Source organism: Petaurus breviceps, unplaced genomic scaffold (genome assembly GCF_028583685.1).
Source record: "Petaurus breviceps papuanus isolate PSGF00001 unplaced genomic scaffold, PetGlider_PUasm1.0 174, whole genome shotgun sequence".
NCBI lineage: Eukaryota > Metazoa > Chordata > Mammalia > Diprotodontia > Petauridae > Petaurus > Petaurus breviceps.
In genome coordinates this window covers 26,764,419-26,784,695 of record NW_027185761.1, presented here as the reverse complement: position 1 = coordinate 26,784,695, position 20,277 = coordinate 26,764,419, and positions in this window count along the sequence as shown.

The window sequence follows — 20,277 nt, the reverse complement described above, 5'->3', positions numbered from 1 at the left end:
TCTCTCTCTCTCTTTTTAAAAGAAGAATGTACACTGAGCATACAACTATCCCAGAACCCTGCTCATATTTACTGAATGAAATCATGTTTATGCTGACTTCAAGAATGGTTTATTGAAAGACTAAACATTATTATTTTTTAAGTACTCACAGCATCCATAGAAAGTTCTAAGGAAAGTCACTAGATGGCCAAAAATGGTCCTCTAAGCCTTGTTCTTAAAAGAAAAGCCAAAGGGCTCTATCCTGGTACCACAGAAGAGATGATGAAATATGCATATTTACTTCCTCTCCATAGAGAGGTGAGGGACAATGGGTATAGACTAGTTCATAAACTACCAGGCATACTCATTTTGCTAGCCACCTTTGCTTAACGATTTTATTTTTCTGTCTTAAAAGGGAGGGTTTGATAGGAAGAGGGTGGGATATATTTAGATGATGGGGTTTAATATGTAAAAGTCATCAATAAACCTAAAAGTGAAATAGAGAAAAGAAAGAACACTATTTGGTTGAGCAAATAAAGCATTGGACTTGAATCAAAAGACCTATCTGTTCCTTCATCAATAAAATAAAGAGATTGTAACAGAGAAACTCTAAGGTCCCTTCCAGTAATGAATCCTATGATCCTATGCACCTCCTCTGTAATTTGAGAGGGTCTTTGTGAATATGTATTTACATATATATATATATATATATATATATGTATATATGTCATAATACTATTCGTGAACTCAGAGGGCCATATTTAATTTTTCATTAATGATACAGAGAATGTGAAGGCAAGGTTGTCTTACCCATTCTCAATAATTCAGGATAATGCCAAACCCTTGTGGAGAAAGACTATTGGATTTGAAATCTGAGGTTTGGAGTGATGAACTGTATGGCCTTATACAAGTCACCTAACCTCTATGAGCCTCAATTTCTTCATCTTTAGAATAATAAGGTTGGATTAGATGTCTTTTGAGGCCCCTTTGCCTTCTATACCTACAATTCTCCCCTTCATTCGTATATCACCTCTGCTCTGACCTTACTTTCTTCCCTTTCCAGTCTGATTCTAGTTGAACAGTTGAACTATCTACCCATCTTCCATCCTTGAATCCTTTGTCCTGCCACTGAATGTGCCCTCAACCCTGAATCATCCCCATGATACACTTGTCTTTCTCCTCCTAAGCTACTAAACACTGGAAAAATTCCAAAACCACACTAGATGAGGAAGAGAGTAATTTTTTTAATCTTATCTCAACTCTCTGTACTACATGTCAACCCTCTTTATTCCTCCTTTATTCATTCTCGATTATGCTCCCCCAAAATTGTTATTTAAATCTTCTTTTTCAAGTCCTCAGTGCTATTTCCTAATGTCCTCTCTCTAATAGATAACCCAACCTCCTACTTTACTGGGAAAACTGAGGTCATCTGTTATGACTTACCTCATTTCTATCCCATACCTCAAAACCCCTCTAACATCTTCACTTACCCACTCCTTTTACTCACTTTGAGGAACAGGTGGCCCTTCTCCTTGTCAGAGGCAAGTCCACTACTTGTACCCTTCATTCTGTCATCTCTAGGTATTGTGCCATCAATCTTTCCCTCCCATATTAAATCTTTCTACCTATCTAAAGACTCCTTTTCAGATACTCACAATGTCTCGTCTATCTTTTAAAATTGTTTCATTCAATTCTGTCAGTCCGTCAATTTGTAATCCTGTATGATTTCTCATTGCCGTACTCCCAGGAGAAAAGAGAAACCTGGCACAATATGTATTATTATGAACTGGTATAAAGTGAAATGAAAGAGACAGAACAATTTGTGCAATAATATATAAGGGGGAAACTTTGAAAGATTTCAGAAGTATGCTTAATCCAGTAACCAATTGAAAACTAATAATAAAGCATGCCTCCCACCTCTTGGCCAATGGACTAGAGGAAGAGATGGAGGCATTCCTAAAAATAGTCAATATGTTGATTTGTTTTGAATGGCTATACTTATTTGTTACAAAAGATTACTTCTATTTGAGGGAGAAGAAATTAGTGAATAGAATAGAAAATTTCTAGCAATAGAAATTCCAAAAAAAAAAACATCAATAAAACATTTAAAACACATAAAGAAAAGTCTAGAACAGGACACATATAAGGAAACTTTATTACTCATGTATTACATTTACTATTATACACTTTTTAAAAATAAATTACTTTTTAAAAGTTTATAATTTCACATACAGTCTTCTTTTTTGTTCTACTTGAAACATTCGTATTTGTTGAACCTGTTGTTTCATTATAAAAATTAAATATTAAGTAAAAAAAAAGAAGAGAAAAGTTTATACCCCCAAAAAAATAATACTTCAGGGTAATAAAGGAAAAGGATTAACTACAATCATAGGTAATTGACCAAGTATGTAAATTGGACATCAATCCATAGCTGTTATTAATCATTTCATTTTAATTACTAATTAAGCTGCACTGGACAAATTTATAAAGGCAGAAATCAATGCTCATATAAAGACTCAAAGAAAACCTAACACTATGGCAAATATTGAAATTGTTTTTATGTAGGAGAAAAAAGAATCATTGGGCAGAGAAAATCATTCCTTTCAGCAACACAAAACCACTGTTTGGTTGAAAGTATTCCTTCAACATGAGGAAACCCAAAACCTTCCAGAATGATGTAGGAAAAAAACCATGCTTAGTTTAGAGTTAGAAAGCCAGGCTTCAAATCTCAGCTCTGATAATTTCCAGGAGGGGTGGTGATCCCTGGGCAAGTCATCTTATCTCTCTGAGCCTGTTTTGCCTTCTATGAAATGGGTATATTACCACTCCACTCCCTATTTCATAGGGTTTTGTGAGGGGACTTTGTAAACCCTCTAGCCCTAGAGGAATGGGGCTTCTTGGAATAGCAGAATTTGCATGTTATTAGAACTAGGTATGGATCAGTTCCTCTTAAAAAAAAATCATTAACTGTAGGTTCATAAATGGGGGATATCCACTGTTAAAGTTGGATTATAGAGGGACTATTTACCTCTTCTAGTGATGCCATGTGACATTCCCATCTCACATGTTCCAGATTTCCTTAGACGCTTTACTCTGGAAGTGGGAATGCTAGGATTGACCTTCTGACAGTGAACATTCAGTCCCATAGCAAGGAAGAGTTCACAAGGTGGAGCCAAACATGGGACATTTAAGCTTAGAACTGCCTAAACCTTACCTAAACTACAGAATCCTAGGGCAGACGCACAAGAAAAAATGAGAATAGGGTGTTGTCTGTGAGCTTTAACCATGCAGGGGTATGAAGATCTACAGAAGTTTCCTTGCAATTACTCCTTGTTAAAAATCCCCCTTCTTGAAAAGGTTTTCAAAGATTAATCCAGAGCCACCTGTTCTGTCCACCTTAGACTGCCCTTAGGGCTTAAATCTCAATGTCTGCCTTGAGTAATGACGTTTGTTAAAATATCTCATCGTTCTTCCCACAGGATTGTATTCCCTAGCAGTGGAATCATAAAATTCAATCTAAGCTACTCTGAAGCTCCCATAATGCATTGGCTTTCACCCTGTGGGTGCCCAATAAATAGCAGAGGGTGATGAGTGTCCTTGAAACCTCTTTAGAAGAGCAAATGAATTAAAAGCAATGAATGAATTCATGGCTACATCACAGGTTAAGCCCCAAACTATTCTTGGTCTTTTGGGGACACTGGGAACCCAGCTGAAAGCATTTCCCTTCCATCCCTAAGCCTCCGGGTATTTGCAGAGGTGAGAAAAAAAATGTGTAGCAAGCTGAGAATTCATTACCATCTGTTGTTCCATTTCCAGAGCAAAAGCACACACTTTACACCCTCAGAATGTTGCCTAGGACCCTCTTCTTATGTTGAATAATACCAGTAATAAGGAATTAGAAAAAACACTCAACATTCTCACATCTCTTTGTCATTGACTGATTGACCTCTCAATCACTGTACCAGACCAACCAGAGACAGGATAACAACCAATTAAAATTATCACTGATTAGCCTGATGTTAATTAGCAGTTCAACTATCCAGTAAAACTGGTGGGGATAGAGAGAGGAGATAGGCTCAGGTTGTACATTTTCAAGAGCCCTATGATTACTTCTGGAACTTCCTTATTGTGAAATTCCTGCATGAAACACTCCTGTAGCTCAGCAAAAGAAAGCGTTCCTCCTTTTCCAAGGTGAAACACTGAAGGAGACAGCAGGCTTCATCTTCCAGGAAATTGCAAAATTCAATGAAAACATTTCAGTCGTGGGGAGAAAGATCATAAATACCTCCAGACTTTTCCATGTTCCCCATCAGCACCTCAAGGCTCTTAAAAACACTCTTAGACCACCAGGGTCAAAAAAAAGTAGCCATAAACAGAGACAGAGTGCATAAAATTGTGTGTTTCGTTTGTTTGTGGTGGTGAATTATTTGTTAGATTTTTTCTTCTTGGTGGGGTCTGGGAGTAGGTAATAGAGTGCTCCTGTATGTATAATGTACATATATGCATATTATACACGTGTGTGTGTATAGTTTTACACTCTTAATGTTTAAAACTACAATAATACTTGGGGGACATTCTGTATGTATTGTACATAGGCTGAGAAAGAGACAGAAAGAGGACTGAATTTTTGTTCTAAACAGGTATAAACCCCAAGAATAGCCTTTCCATTACAACTGTCTCAGTGTTCTCCCTTCCTCCCAAAGACTCCAAATTAGAGAAGACAGAAAATTAGCTTTTCCCTACTCCCTCATGACTTGCATTAGGGAGCTAATGCAGACATTAGAGCCACAGATGGGAGGACTGAGGGTTCCAATGCAAGGTCCAAGGATGGAGATAAGAAGCCACGGGAGAGCTAGGGACCATACTTCCAGCTCTTTCACAATTGAGAAACTCCACTACACAAGCAGCATCATGTGTGGGTGATATCTGTGTAAGGTTCAAGTCCAGGCTATTACACTAATTAGCCTTGTGACTCTGAACAAGCTATGTCCCCTCTTAGGCTTCATTTCCTCACCCACAGGATTGGTTGTGAGGGGGGTACAAGTGTAAAAGTGCTATGCAAATGAGAATTAATTTTATTTTACTGGCATTTACTTCAGGCTTGCAAACCAGTATCCAACCTTCCCTCTCTCTTCCCCAGTGTACCAGCTGGGCCAATAAAAGTTGACCTTTTGGGGTCCCCAAATCAAAGTTACACCCCTACAACAGAGCCAGTTTATATCTAAATCTGGCAGAAAAGGGGGTTTCTGTGAGTTGGAATACCAGGAATAGGAAACTCCTATCTAATCAAACTTTCCTGGGGTCTTAAAAAGGGCCTCTTTTATATATGCCAACTCTGGATAATGCTATCTCTCTTTTCAATGACACTCTCAGAAAGGCCAGACAAAACAACACAAACATTAATTGGGCTAAGGCAGTTCATAAAACCTACACCCACCTTCATGGTTCTGAAAACCTGATTGTTTTGCAGACAAAATAGTTGCCGTTGTCACCATTGTAGGCTTCTGGAGACCCACCTACCTCAAGCTCCCTGAACATTTAGGACAAACCCAGTCCTATAAATATTCAGGACAGGCAGCTGCATATATGTTATTTGAGGATATAATGAGACTCCATCTTCCCACAACTATCTCCCTCCTGGGCCTGCTGCAGCATTGGCTTCCTATCCCATTGGATCTGAGAAGACTGCCATTGATCATTTATGCTATGACATAGATTCAGAGGGCCCCTGTAGAGGAAAGAGCATTAGACTGAAAAGAATCAAGTTTATGTCATTTAAAGGTTGACTAAATAAATGGGATTATTTGGCCTAGAAAAAAAAAAAGACTGAGGGGGAACATGAGCACTGTCTTTAAGTTGGTAAAAGGCTCTCATGCAGAAGAAGAATTCAAGGTTGGTTTGTTTTTTTGTGTTTTTTGGTTGTCCCCAGAGGCCAGAACTAGTAGCAAAGAATAGAAGTTACATACAGAGATTTAAATTCGATGTCAGGAAAACCTTCCCAACAGTTAGAGCTGCCCAAGTGTAGAATCTGCTGTTCCAAGAAAGAGTGGCTTCCTCTGCTCAGCAATTGCTTCTTCAAGCTCAGTCAGTGATGATTCAGTTTTCCCTTGAAGACATCCCATCCAAGGAAACTAATTAATACCGAGTCAATTCCACTTTTTGATGCTTCTAATTATTAGTCAGTTTTTCTTTAACCAAGCCTGACTTTGCTTCTTTGAATGTTCTACCCATTACTCTGTCCAGTTCCTTACAGCCAGTAAAAATAAGTCAAAACCCTCTGCCATATGACAGTCTGCAAAGATTTGAGGACAACTATCTTATCTCCTCCTCCTGGAATTCTCTCTTCAAACCCAGTTCCTTAAATGAATCTTCATAAAGTATATTCTTCAGTCCCTTCACTATCCTTACCAAAGTACCTAGGTTATCAATACCCTTAAAAGATAATACTCGGAACTAGATACAAATACTCCAGATGGAATCACTACTCTTTCAAAGGGCTTAAATTTCATAGGCAACCTATCTGGTGGTGATTGTCTACCCTATAAATCTGAGAACTATATCTGCATAGTCATTCATCCATATAAGCAAGCGGTGGGCTCATTTTAGTCTAAGCAAGTTGGAGCTCTCCTCATTCCATCCCACCCCAAACCTCACTTTCTTTTTTAGTTCTAAACCAAAATCATCACAGTCTTTCTGAGGAGTTGTGGAATTGGCTCTAATGCAATGAAACATCTGGGAAGTGAAACAGATGTGGATTACCATAAGAACCCACCAAACCCTCTCTGCTTTTAATTTGTTTGGTTTCTTTGTCCAGTAACACTCAGTGGGCTTGGATGGGCTCTGTGGACCCTGTTCTCACCATCACTGCTGTCTAAGGTAAAAATGAGAAAATCCTGACTGGGCCTTGCCTGGTTCTCAGAGCCTTAGAGGAAGAAGGCTAGGCCCATGACCCCTGGAGGGTACCAGGTCTCAGGGCAACTTCTGTAATTACTCAGGAGATACAACATCTTCAGCCTTATGGCTGCTATGACTGTTAGGTGACTGCTGAGCTGTGGGAGTTATCCTAGCAAGACTATTAATGCATTTTAAACATCCTATCAGTTGGTTATTAGTTACAGAACTTACTGGGGAATTGGTACACCAAACTGATGCACACAAACATAGTATTAGTCATAGAACACTGGTTCTTAGTTATAGAACTTAGGAACTGGTACACCAAATTGATTCACACAAACATAATATTAGTCATAGAACACTGGTCATTAGTTACAGAACTTACTTAGGACTTGGTACACCAAATTGATGTACACAAACATAGTATTAGTCATAGCACACTGGTTATTAGTTACAGAACTTACTGGGGAATTGGTACACCAAATTGATGTACACAAACATAATATTAGTCATAGAACACTGGTTATTAGTTACAGAACTTACTTAGGACTTGGTACGCCAAATTGATGTACACAAACACATTAGTCATAGATGCTTTTTTCCCTTTAGAGTGTGGTTTTTTCCCCTACATTTGCGTACTCCTTTAGCATTCATCCAAATATTGAATTTTAAATTGTTAGTCCAGCTCCTGAGGTTTCTCAAGCCTGAACCACAGCTTTAGAAAAGCAGCCATTGGATAGATGTATCCTACCTCACCCCTGCCTTCTTTGGGGGCCTATGGGATGAGAAAAACAAGTAGGTTTTCCATTGGGATGGCTCCCTTCCCTGCTGCAGACTAAAGATTGCTGATTGACACATTGCTGATGTGCCTAAGGGGCACACCCAGTTTCAAAGCCAAGAGCCCCATTGCTGGTAGATACCAATGACCAACTATTTATGTGTGCTGAAAAGTTGGCTGGTCACCAGTAAGCACTGAGTATTGTGCTATCCAAAGATGAAACCACAATGACATCTTTATTCTGTCATCTATTTTTTTCTTCAAATTATTTTTTTCAGCTAAGAAATCTATTTTTGCAACATCTGGGACAGATTATGAACTTTCCTTTAAAACATAGAGGTAGTTAGATATATAGATTTAGATATAATATGAATAGAATGCCAGTCCAGGAGTCAGGAAGGTTCATCTTCCTGAGTTTCAATCTGGCCTCAGACACTTAGTTGCTATGTTACCCTGGGCAAGTCACTTACCCCCGTTTGCCTCAGTTTCCTCATCTGTAAAATGAGCTCAAGAAGGAAATGGCAAACCACTCCAATATCTTTGCTAAGAAAACCCCCAACAGGGTCAGGAAGAGTTGGACAGGACTGAAAACAACTGAATAACAACAAAAAATAAGCTTTTGTCCCTATATCTTGTCAAAGGACAAAACTAAGGGCAAAAGGTGAAAGAATTTGTAGCAGTAAATTAAGACTCAATGTAAAGGAGATGCTCCTAGGGATGAGGGCTCTGTGAATGTGGAATAAGGTGCCATGAGAGATAGTGGGATTCTCTCTCACTAGAGATCTTCAAGAGAAGGATAAAAAGCTATTTGTTGACAATAGAGAAGGGATTTTCGATCTGGTATAGGTTGGATTAGGTGGATTTTGAAGCTCTTTTATCCCTGAGATTTGACAAGTCTATGCCTCTAGAACTTTACCTTTTGTGTGTGTTCAATGCAAAGCATTTAACCTATCAATGAAACTTATTTCTAATTTAGATGGCAGACATCCCAGCTCTCCTGCAAACAAATTAGAAATGTATGGCTTCCAAGGAAAGGAGATAAGCAAAGATAGTAGACCAGGAGGAAGTAGGGTAACCAAGCTTTCTTCCACAACTATTCCATTAAGTCCTAGAAAACATAGTAGACTGAGTCCTGATTGGGTAATCCAAGGAAAAATCATGGTGACTCATTTTTCCAGCCCAGGTGAGCCAAAGGAGAGAGAGGTCTGCAGACATGGGACTGGTTCCCATGTCTAAGAGGGTGCCTCATGGAGCATTCCCATATGGGGACTGAATTGGAGTCTGAAGCTGTGCACTATAGCAAGAATTTTCAAGATTACGCTCAGAGGACCTGATGCTATGGAGGAAGCAGGACAGTATTCCAACAGGTAATTCTATTGCTTACACTACAGAGATCTTATACTACATATCCAATGTGGACAAAGTCAAAGGAATGACAAATAGAAGAAAATGTAAGGTATCTCAAAAAAATGATCTGGAATAAAGATCAAGAATAGTGTATTTAATTATCATGACCAGAAAAAAAAACCAGAAAGCTTAGACATCATATTTCAAGATATCAAGAAAGAAAATTTCCTAGATCTCTTATAACCAAATGCAAAGTGAAAATAGAATATACCCATTTCCTCTGTTAGGAGATTCCCCAAATGAAAATCCCCAGACATTTCATAACCAAAATCAAGAACTTCTAGATCTAGAGTGGGCAGGAGGGGGTTCAGACTTGTTTCCATCAGGTATGGGGATCTCCTGGGATCCAACGGTACAGGTTGGTAACTTTTCCACAAAATGTGGTCTTAGAGAGTTGACTGGGACACTGAGAGGCTAAGTGACTTACCCAGGGTCATATGGTGTCAGAGGCTGGACTCATAGTCAGGCCTTGCTGACCTCAAAGTTGGTCCTCTTTCCATCATACCCAAGGCTGTAAGTCACAGAATTTAGACCTGGTAAATACAATAGAGCCGATCTAGTCCAATCCCCTTGTTTTAGAGAAGAGAAAGTTGAAGACCGGTGAAGTGAGTAATAAAAATAACTTACATTTATTTGGCCCCTTAAACTATTAAAAATGTTTTGGTAACATTTTCTCATTTGAAATGCTTTGTCCTTACAAAGGTCAAAAATTCTTTGATCATACTCTCCTCAGAAATCCAAGCAGAGCTCTGCCACTTGGCTGGGGGTGAACAGAATTCTATCTCCTGCAGCCTGTCCTTTGGTTCCACTCTGCAGCAACTAGTAAAAGGACAGTCTCCAGGGATGTCAGTAATGGTATGGCTGATAAATGACCTCAATTGGTTATGTGATAAAAGTCAAGCAGCAAGAATCAATTTCCTAAGTGAAAACTTGGAAAGAAAATGATGTGTGAATGAAAGAGTGTGGACTATGAAGAAATCAGAGCTGAAGGGGTTAGATAATGACTGGGTTTAGAGACCTCAGAGAGGCAAATGGATTCTGAAACTAAGAGTGAAACATATTGAGGGGAAAAGTGCTTTTCTAATGGACCTGAACCTGGGGCTTAACCATGGAGACCACAAATTCAAGTATTATCCTGCTTATTCTGACCATTCATTTCAGCCATCTACCCACCAGCTCCAAGTACAGAGCCCTATTGCTTACACAGCCTGTCTCCTTAAATGCTAATGGTCTTTTCAGTTTGAGAGGATAAAAACCATTTTGGAGATAAACTAAAAAGAAAACACATAGTGTGATTTTGTTTTTCTTGGTTGTTGTACAAAATAAACACTGTCCTCCGAGTGAAGATGGTAGTACAAAAGGCTCCTCCACAAATAAGCCAGCAATTATCTTTTTAAAAGGGACCAGATCAAATAATGATCACAGAGTACAGACATGAAATCAGTAAATCCCTCCTTTCACTCCATATCTGCACAAAGAGAAAGAAGCTCCACATGACAGCGGAGGTGTTCTGCCAAAAATAAAGCCTGCATGACCTCAGGCCTTTTTGGCAGAACCTGAAGAAGAACCTTGACAAGGAGACGTGGGGGGTGGGGGGTGGGGGGGCAGGACAGATAATGAACCCCTGCAATAAGGCCTGGACTGGGAACAATTGGCACAGACAACTGATTAGGGACACTGAAGCCTACCCACTCTCTGAATAAAAACACATCAGGGGAAGTGGAAGCCAGTGGCAGGAGCTCAACAAATCAAGATCAGAACCAAATGAGTCCTGACCATCCCACATAAGAGTCTAGTGGGAGGTAGAGCCTAGACCTAGCATAAAAACTCAAATCGGGAAGTAATGTTGGAGATAGGAAAAAAAAAAAAACATCCAAATGCAATGAAGAAATATTTTGGTTTGAGATGCCCAAAATATGAATCCAGAAGAAAGTAACTCTACCACAATGTTAAGTAAGGTCTCAGGAAAGAAAAATGGCATGGCCTTTAGGAGTACCTAGAAGGAAGTGATCAAGAGATGAGAAATGGAATTGTAAGTGAAATAAACACTCAAAAAGAAAGAGATTAAACACATAGAACAGAAGGTAGAAAGTTATGCAAGTATGTACCTCCTGAAAATTACAATACAGTTTACAATAATAATTATAACTAGATGAAGCCAATAACTACCTGAGGCAACCAAAAAATTAGAACAAAATCTAAACATTGATAAAATAGAGGAAATTATAAGGTGTCTACTATCAGAAACACCTGACCAAAAAAACTAGTCAAAGCAAAAGGTTGCATGATTTGGATTTCTTTATCACTGTCATAGCAAAGTCCTAAAGCAGCAGTGACTGCACTAAGAGCCTGAGGACAGATTAGATGTGATAGGGAAGATAAGTTTCTATTTTCTAGGAGGAAGCCAGCAAAACAAAACAAAATTTTAAAAAAACCTCTATGCCATATCTAAGGAGATCAGAATGGGAAGCTCTAGCAACAGTATCTCTAAGAGCTATGAGATACACTCCTTGCCACACCTGCCATAAACTTCAGCCCATTTCGCACTGGATTCTATACATATATTTGTGGGAGGGTATGTCATTGAGTTGGGAGAGATGTGGATGCTTTGTGCCAATTATATTACTGTAGTAAATATCCATTTCCAAAAACAAAGGAAGTCTGATTAATTGATTTCAACAAATAGTCCAAGAGGAAGCATACCGATGGGGGCTCATGACATATCACATTAGAAAAACAGCCCCCTGATGCCTCAGCATTAATCATCAGCTTCATCCATAGTTTCTTCACAAGGTCCTTCTTTGACCAAGGTGGGGAGGAAGAAGAAACTGATGCTGAAGCCGAAACTGAAATGTTCTCCCTGTCTAAGTGATTCCTTTGTAGGGACTTAGCTGAAGATGTTCACCATTAAGCTACTAGAGCAGGGGTGGGGAACCTGAGGCCTCGAGGTCATATGTGACCCTCTAGGTCCCCAAGTGCAGCCCTTTGACTGATTCCAAACTTCACCAAACAAAATCAGTTTGGATTCAGTCAAAGGGCCGCACTTGAGGACCTAGAGGGCCACATGTGGCTTTGGGACCACAGGCTCCCCACCCCTCTCCTACAGCCTTTATTCTTCTTGATTCTGAAATGCCTCTGAATTTTGTAGATGACTCACAAGACATAATCAAATTTCCTCAACCAATTCTGAACACACTTTCTGTGCAATGTCACTCCAGTCAAAGGCATCTAAATTGATTAGAGACTTTTAAATTTTTAGTCTAAGCATATGAATGAGAGGCAGGCAGATAATAAGCATTTATTAACGGCTAACTTTGTGCTAAGCTCTGGGGATACAAATATAGGCAAAAAGATAGTGCCTGCTCTCATGAAGCTTACATTCTAACAGAGAAAGACAACACATAAAAGGGATTTGAAAAGACAGGAGTAACATTCCCATAAGGGCTGGGGAGAGGGGGGAAAGGAGAAGGTAGTAAGTCTAGAGGGAATAAGAATCACAACCAGGAAGGGAATAAAGCATGATTAGCCTGGGCCTATTCCTCAAATAGAGGATCCAGGAAGGAACTCACCAATGGGAGAAGGGAACCACATATTAGAGAATATTCCAGGGAGAAAAAGCAGCTGAGGCATGGTAACCAAGTCCAGAGAGTCAGAAGCACAACTGAGAGGGTAACATTGATATTGAATTATTTATTCATTGATTGAATGGAGGTTTTCAGGTCTTGTATCTGCCTTGTCAGCAATCAATATGTGTTCCCACCTGGTTAATGTGTCATGACATAAAACGTCTTGTCCCTTTAAGTGGGGTAATTGTCTACACTGATATCACCCCTACGTATGTACTCTGTGTGCTCTGAATCAGGAAAGGGAAGATGCCCTCCATCACATATCTCTGGAAGCAGGCTCATCAACCCTTCCAAGTGGGTTGGCACCAGGCAGAGAATACTTTATCTCACACACTTTAAGAATTAGCTTCTCACTGAAAGGTTCACTTTTGTACCAAGATAATAGGGCCATATAGCTAAAAATCTGATCCCACTGCCTAATGTAAAAGAGGTCTTATGCAATCCTTTTATTGAGAACTGATTGAATTTGCCTGCAACCCAGAACCTCATCCCAGTCTCTTTACCTTGGGGTACAAACCTGCCAACTACCATTTGTCCCTCACTGGTTCTAGTACCCACTTAGTGGTCACACTTATCTCTTGCAGATCCAGTATTTTTTTTTTCATTCCCTCAAACCACAGTGTTATACTTAAGCAAATAGCTCTATTACATTAGGGGAAATATAAAATAATATCGAGGAAATAAATGAGTCGGGAGCATTCTTACCGCCCATATGCCATCAAAGCTGGCAAGTCTTACTCCAACCCACTAGGGAATATTATAAGTACTGCAGAAAGTCAGGTCTTGGCCTTGCATTCACCTTACAGGAACTAGGAATGGTGGGAGTAGTAAATTGCTCATCAGCAAAGGAACAGACTGTCTGTAGAACTGAGAAGTCGGGCTGCCAACTAGGAACATAGCTAACAGAAGAATTCTAATCTGGCTCAGAAGTGCAATCTACCACAAGGCCTGCTGGTCACTTCAAGTCTGAAAATTAGATATCAGCAGGACCAGTGGCGCCTCCCAGTGCTACAGGAGCATAATAACATCCATACCCAATTGCCAAACTCAGCAGGAGGGGACAAAGAATCTCAGTGTCACAAGCTATATTAGCTCCCCATTCTTTTATTTTTCCTCTTTTCCATACCCCTTACCCATAGTGACATACGTATGCATCTCATGCTCTGTCCCCTGGGAAGTCTTTTTTGGGACCCTTTCCTAAGGAATGTATTCTCTCCTCCAAGTCATTCCAGGAAATGGAATTCAGAAAGATAAGGTACTTGTCTACGTAGACACAAAACCTTCTATGGGATGCTGGTCCCTTATACTCATTTGACAGAGGAGGAAAGTGAAGCCAAGAAAGTTGGTAAGGAGAAGGCCTGAGAAACTAATTACAGATTCAGTTCCCTTGCCATTTCACTGTAGCTGAAGCTACCCACCCAATGACAAGAACACCAAGATCCTATTAGAATACTATGTCATGGCTCATTGTCAGATTTTGGGTCCAGTTTTGTCTGCTTTTCATTCAACTGATTTCTCAGGGGTCTAGCCTAGAATCTCAAGACCTAGACCAGGCCTGCACAAAGTGCAACCCATGGACTCCTTCTGGCCTTCAGGAGCGCCAAAGGACTTACAGCAGCCTGCAAAAATTTAGAGGATGTTTTCCTCTACATTTTTCAGAGGAGGCCCCAAGTTATGTAGGCCTGTCCTAGACCCATGCTTATACAGACTATAGAGGAAGACATTAAGACACAAGGAAAAATTAGTATGAAAGGGTTTTGAGTACATCTCTATGCTTTTAGCTTCACTATTCTATTATTCTGCTTGTGAAGCGGAAAAGCTTCTTCCAAGCCTGTAAACTTAACCATATCCAATAGGCTCCATTCTTTTAAGAAATGATGAAGGTAAGTGTCCTGGTATCTGCTGCCCTCTGGTGGTTATGTTTATGGTTAAGGGCAGGAAGACCAGCCTGAGTCTCCATGAAATGATGGTTTGTGTTGGAGTTAGCTTTTCATTCTCCTCAATCACCTAAACACCCCTAGATGCTACACCCAAGATATTAGTGCCTCCTGCCCAAAAAATAGTCCCCCATGATTTTTAAACTTCTCCTGGAAGAATACCTCTCCCATTCCTTTAACACCAAATTTACTCACTGTCTCATCCTCTCAACCAATAAACTAACCAACCCATCACGTCCTCTTAGGTCACATTAGCATTTTTTTTTAAAGCAATAGGGGTTAAGTAACTTGCTCAAGGTTACACGGCCAGTTATTTCTGGGTGTGGTGCTGAGCATCTGAGGCCGGATTTGATCCAGGTCATCCCGACACTGGAGCCGGTGCTCTTACTCGCTGAGCCACCTGGCCACCTCTCACATTAGCATTTTAACCAAAGCATTCAATGACTTCACTAAACAAAAAGAGAAGGAAAATCATAAAATGTCTTCTTTTCACTCAACCTAGGGACTGAAACCCACCGCCCTGGAGTCTCCCCCTTCCCATCCCAGTTCTTTTGTCCCCACTCCAAAAGCAATCACTTGTTTCGAGTGAATCGTGGCAAATTTGGAGTTTCAGTGAGCAATGTGGGAGAGGCTAGGGATACAGGGTGACTCTTCAAAGGACAAACCATTGCCAATGATTCATTCTTACCATGCAGAGGGATGTGTGTCCTCCGGTACAGATCCCACTCTCAGAGCAATCTAGATGCTATCAGAGAGCAAACTGGTCAGTTAGTGAGTGCCATCACATGTCATGGTGGAGTAGTAGGTAGAGGGCTTGACTTGGGTCAAGAAGACATAGGTTCAGATCCCTCCTCTGGAATGTCTTCTGATATGTGTGACTATGAGCAAGTCACTTAAACCCTCTGGGCACTAAGCAGCACTTAGTGGATCCCCTAAATTACAGAGAGTTTGCCATCTATATCAGCAGAGCAGGGTTCTGCCCTAATGAAATCAGAAAGCTTTAACATATTGGATGTTTTACTGTGTTATGGAAATGCTTGTTTTATTCCATAAATTAAAAATCAAATATTTTTTTAAAAAAAACATTGTTTGGAACTTCGCTGATTCTCTCAGTTGGATTCTCTCAGTGTCCTTTCCTTCTATGAACTTTCATAGTGTCTTGTCTGTACCCCTCCAGTGCACTTATAGTCAATAATTGCATAATATAAACATATTTCTACAGTAACAGTTTGCAAAGCATTTTCTCATGACGCTGTGATAAATAGGACAAGTATTAAATTCCCATTTTATAGATGAAAAAACTAAGACTACTTCACTCATGATAAGATCTGTCAAAGCAATTTTCCTCCAGCTAGATTTGTCACTTTCTTCCTTCAGAGCCTTCAGTGACTCTCTTTTGTCTCCAAGATAAAATACAGACTCCTGAGCCTGGCTTTTAAAGCTCTTCCCAATCGGTCTCCATCAGCCTTTCCAGGCTCATTTCCCATCATTCCCCTTCAGACACACTACATGCCAGAGGAATGAGCAACACTATCCAGTGAATTCAATGCTCCATCTCCTGCTCCTGGACCTTTGCACAGTTTGTAACTCATGTCTACAATGAGCTTCCTTCTCATTGTCACCTTTTGGAATCATCAGCTCCATTCAGCTGATGGGCGCCTCCTATGGAAAACCCGAGTCCCCCTAGTAATTAGCACTCTCTCCTTCCCCAAATGAGCCCCAGGAAGCTCATTATTGGAAAACCTTATCGTCTTGCAATATCCCATGAGCCTCGGTACTCCATGTCATCACTATCCTCTGCCCCTCTCATGGAAAAATAGAGTCACGACCTCCAAAGCCTTTAAATGCATTTAAAGAGGTAACAGCTCAGAATATCTCCACATTTCTCTCTGGCTGCACTGTGACATTTCCGACATATCCACCATACCCTTCATCTGGGTACATCTCTTGTTGTTCAATCACTTAAGTCATGTCTGACTCTTCATGGCCCCATTGGGGATTTTCTTGGCAAAGATAAAAGGGTAGTTTACCATTTCCTTCTCCAACTCACTTTACAGATGAGGAATTGAGGCAAACCGTTAAGTGACTTGCCCAGGGTCACACAGCTAGTGAGTATCTAAGGTCAGATTTGAACTCAGAAAGATGTCTTACTGACTCCAGGTTCTCATTTTATCCACTGTGCCATCTAACTGCCTTGGGTACCTCTCCCTCCCCCTTTAAGCCTCCTTACTGGTATTGCCCCATTAGATAGCAAGATCCTTGAGGACATGGATTGTCTCTCTTTTTATTTGTATTGTGAAAAGCACAGTGACTAGCACTTAATAAATGTTTGTTGACTATGACTATCTTCTAATTTTATGTTGTTTTATTCTATACCCAATAATATTTAAGCTTCTTGAGAGCACAGAACAATTTTGTTCTTACTTCTGATTTGTTTTTGTAACCCCAGGATGCCCAGTTCCTGGCATATAGTCAGTCCTTCATGAATGCTTATTGGTTTACATGGAGCAGGGTCACATAGCTAGTAAGTGCCTGAGATGGGACTGAAACCCAGACCTTCTGACTGACTCCAAGTGCATTTTTATGTGTATATGTATACGTATATATGTGTGTGTATATATGTGCATATGTATGTGTATATATATATTTAATATGTGTGTGCATGTATGTTCATTGTCCCTCCTACATTCTAAGAACCTGAAGAACAGTCTTGGTTTCTCATTGATTCTTTTTTTTTTAAAGCAATTGGGGTTAAGTAACTTGCTCAAGGTTACATGGCCAGTTATTTCTGGGTGTGATGCTGAGGATCTGAGCCCGGATTTGATCCCCAGGTCATGCCAACACTGGAGCTGGTGCTCTTACTTGCTGAGCCACCTGGCCACCCCTTTCATTGATTCTTATATCTCCCTTACCTAGTACAGAATAGGTACCAGTCTTTGGGAAAGGAATTAAAGGAATTGATAAATAATCTTGTGTGTGTGTGTGTGTGTGTGTGTGTGTGTGTGTGTTTCTTCTCCATAGATTTTGGGAGCCTTAGAAGGACAAAGCATAAAAATCCCTATAAAGTTGTTCTCTTCAAGAGGTCAGTGAGCTCTGGCTAATAGAACAGGACTATGGTCATTGTGGGGGGATGGGTTCTTTGTCATCATCAAGTTTTTTTGCCCCCCTTCTACTGACTTCAACAGACTTTTGGCACAGCTTTTTGACACAGATAAATAGACCTTATAATGATAGTGAGCCTTAAAGATATCATGCTTAGTCATTTCCTATCTCTAATGAAAAAAGGAAAATTCAATAATAACAGAGTAGAAGGACTCAACAGTCATTAAAAGGCAAGAGGAAAGACAAGTTTGCTTTTGCCCACAAGCAGTCTCAGTGGCAGCCTGGGTTGGGTTATGGTCATAGAGGGTGTTGTCGTGCCCTTTACATTTTAATGGAAGAAAACAAAACCAATTAGAACAACACAGAGCTGTTAGTCCACTTTCCTGGCACATGGTGAGGATTTCATTATTGTTTTAATGCCCTGGCAATGCTTACTTGGTGGAGAGTAAAGGTGAGAAGTCAAGGTCAAGGAGACTAGAGATGCAGTATTCCAGGACTTGAGGACAAAGACTTTAATATATTAAATATTTTTTATTGATAGTATTTGTTTTTCCATTGTGTTCATTTTCCACTCTATCTCTCCCTCTTCTCATACCCAGCAAGCCATATCTTAGAACCAACAGAGAAGGGCAGCTAGGTATCAAAGTTCATGAAGTCAGGGACCTATAGTCAGGAAGACCTGAGTTCAAATCTTACTTCAGACACTTACTGTGGGACCCTGGGCACTTAATCTGTCTGCCTTGGTTGCCTCATCTGATGAGGCAACCTATGGATGAAATGAAATATTTGTAAAGAACTTTGCAAATCTTAAAAGCACTATATAAATGTTATTATTTAAAAGAAGAAAAAGAAGGGAGTGAGCCAATCCAAGCAACATATCAAGAGTGTGCAACTAGTAATGTAGTGTGCCTTACTCATTATTTCCCCTTTCTGCAATGAAGGAAGCAAAGTCTATCTCTCAACTCTTCTCAGGAACAAGTTTGCTTATTGTAATTATACAGCATTCAATTTCATTTCTTTTTATCCTTCCAATGTATATTATTACAGGTTCTCATTGCTACTCTCTCTCAAAGTTTCTCCATATTTCTCTGATTTCTTCATCTTTGTCATTTCTGATAACATAGATCCCATTAAATTCCTGGACCATAATTTATTCAGCTAACCCCTCATCAGCCATCATCACCTACTGATTGTTTCTAAACTTCCATTTTCTAATCTACAAAATGATGATAATACTTATGATATCACTCTCACAAGGTTATTAGGGAGATGGAATGAGATTTTGCATATACAGTATTTTTGTAAACTTTAAGGCACTGAATAAATATCAGTTATTCATAGTAAACCTTAAAGCACTGGATGTTAGAATGCAGTGTTCCTTGCAGTCGGTTGGGGACTGTTTGTTTTTGTCTTTTATCCTCAGAGTCTAGAATAGTGTCTGTCACATACCAAGCACTTAATAGGTCCTTATTGATTGATGAATTATATAAATGCCAGTCATCATTATCATCATCATCATACTTGGCTTAGTCTGACGTTATTCTCCACACAAGATAAACTTGATATATTACCTCTTACTGTCACTTCTTTTCTCTTGAATAGGTGTGTTTGGACAATCTTGGGAGTAGATGGGTGGTCAGGGTGGGCCTGAGAGGCAAACCAGGAGATGGCAGACAATGTCTTTAGTTTCCTTTTCCTTTTCTATAATCAGCTTTTCCAATCCAAGACCCAGACTTTGACAGCAATCTGGACCTCAAAGGGAGACCAATATCCATTCTGTCTCAACATAGTTCCATACTCTCCTCTTCATCTCCCAAATTTTCAGGTTCCCACTAACTATATAAGTAAGTAGAAAAGTCCAAGGCTGGTTAGGTGAAAGGTCAACAATCATCAGAAGTGTAACTAGAGGCTGGGCTTCATCCCAGGAGGCCGAAGTTAGAGTACATTAACGATATTGCAGTATGCAAGGATGAGCCTTCCTTCCCTCACCCTTCTAAGCTCTAGAATTGACAGAATCTTCAATGGTCTTGTTATAGTGTCCCAGGCACCTTTTTGTCCTTCCTCACAAGGTAGTATTCCAGTCCCCTCCCCATGTCTTCCCCAATCCCACTTTTTGGACCCTTTACTCCAGAGAATAATTTGTGGTGCTTTCCATCGGCACAAAGATTCTGAGTTTATATTCTGCTTATAATAACTCTCTTCTCCTCTCAACACTAAACATTGTTTCCTACCAATGACCATTCAGCTCCTATGACTCCTTCCCTTCCACTTGCCTTCCCATAGGACTTTATCCCTGACAAAACATCTTCACAACCACACCAGCTCTAAGAGGTGGACAGAAGCAGGGACTCAATATTCCCATTTTGTAGATGAGGGTGCTCCAGCCCAGAAACCTAAGATCTCCCAGTCCCTGAGTCATGGATCTAAGTCTAGAAGCCATATAGTCTAATACTTGGTCCATATTGTCTAATACTTGTGCTTCACGTTATACCATGTGGTTTCAAAACATTTGACCCTCATCACTCTACTTTGGCCCCCAGAGCAAGACCCCAGT